Raw genomic sequence first — 1,983 nt, 5'->3', positions numbered from 1 at the left:
CACACACACACACAATAAATAAATGTAATAAATAAAAATAAATAAATATTAAAAAAAACACTAAAAAAAAAGAAAGTGAGTTTAACCAGAGACTTCAAGGACTATTAGCGTTGGCCAATACAGGGCTGGTGTGTGTGGGTCAATGGTGGACAGGAGGACCTGGCTTTCATCCCCAGCAAAAGAGGGCATGAGGGAAGGGCAGTGTTCTGGGAGAATATTGGGACAGAGAACAAAAGCAAACCGGATGATGAGTGGGTGGTGGGTGGCAGAAAGGACGTAAAGCCAATGAGATTCAACGAGGGCTGGTGTGAAGATGCCCACCTGTAATCCCAGAATGCTGAGGCCTGAGGCAGGAGGATTGCTGTGAGTTGGAGGTTAACCACCTGGCCTACAAAATGAGTTCAAGGCCAGCCTGAATCTCATAATGAGACTGTCTCGAAAAGAAAAAAAAAAAAAAATATATATATATATATATATCTTCACTGAAGACTTTGTCCTTAAGCCTTGTGAAGCTTGACTAAAAGTTTAGGTTTTACTTGTTGAAGGTGCCAGTGTAACACTGTGATACAATACTTCAGTAGCATTCACAAGGCCCTCCCTGGGCTTGATCTCCAGTACCACAAAAACAAAGGAAGAAAAGTCTTCTTGGAAAACCATTGGAGGAGATTTGATCTCAGTGTACAAAGATAGTGCATGTATGTAGGGAGATACTGGGGATTAAACTCAAGGCCTTTGCACTGAGCTATTTGCTGGAATTTGTAATGTTTTTTCCTCAGCCTCCCAGAATGCTGAGATTATGTGTGTGAGCCACTATGTATGGTTTAGATCTTTTTTTTTTTTTTTTTTTTTCAGATTTGTTTTTTTTTTTTTTTTTCAGAACCAGAGATCAAACTTGGGCCCTTGCACTTGCCAGGCAAGCGCTTATTCTACTGAGCTATCTCCCTGCCTCCCCCTACCTTTTTTTTGAGACAGGATCTCACTATGCAGTTCAGGTTGGCCTTCTGCTGACTTTTGTAGCCCCCCCAGGCTGGTCTTGAACTCACAGAGATCCTCCTGGCTCAACCGCTGGAGTGCTGGGATTACAGGTGTGTGCTGCCATGCCCGATTATGGGGCTGCACAGTGTGGGTGCCTGCATCCAGGGCCGAGACGGCGTGCTTGGGTATCCCAGGCCAAGACCACATACATGTGGGGCGAGATATCAAACTTGGGTCCTTGTGGGGCCAGGTATTGAACTTGGGTCCTCGTGCTTGCCAGGTATGTGTTTACGCCTCTGAGCTATCTCTCTGGCATATAGATAGATAGATAGATAGATAGATAGATAGATAGATAGATAGATATTCCATTCCTAGGGGCTGGCCAAATAGCTCAGACACAGGAGCCAAGAGTTCAATCCCCTGGCCTGTCGTGCTGGCCCCACCTGCAGGGCGTGCTGAGACAGTGATTGAGACTGGACATGGCGGCATGTACCTGTAATCCCAGCACTTGGGAGACTGTAAACAGGAGATTACTACGAGTCTGATCTGTGTAGTGAGACACTGTAGACCCTGTACACACTGTACACCCTGTCCTAAATACAAAAAAAAAAAATCTATTCCTAGGTGCTATGGAAAGGATCATCTACCCCAGGTTCGTATATTGAAGTGCTACTCCCAAACCTACATAACTATGTTGCACCTAGGGCCTTAAGGGAGTGATTAAGGCTAAACCATGCTGTAAGATTCCAGGTAGAAAAAAAAAAAGATTCCAGGTATATCTATTCCAACAGGTTCCTTTAGAAGAAGGGACACCAGCCAGGTGTGGTGGTATACACATATACTTCCAGCAACTCAGGAGGCTGAGGCAGGAGGGTCATTGCGACCAGCCTGAGGACCAGGGAGATAGCTCAGTAGAATAGGCACTTGCCTATCAAGTTCAGGGTCCTGAGTTCAATCTCCTGTACTGCAAATCTATCTTTTTTTTTTTTTTTTTTTTTTTTTTTTTTT

This window comes from Octodon degus, unplaced genomic scaffold (assembly GCF_000260255.1).
Source record: "Octodon degus isolate 3935 unplaced genomic scaffold, OctDeg1.0 scaffold00050, whole genome shotgun sequence".
NCBI classification, from domain to species: domain Eukaryota; kingdom Metazoa; phylum Chordata; class Mammalia; order Rodentia; family Octodontidae; genus Octodon; species Octodon degus.
This window is presented reverse-complemented; position numbering follows the sequence as displayed.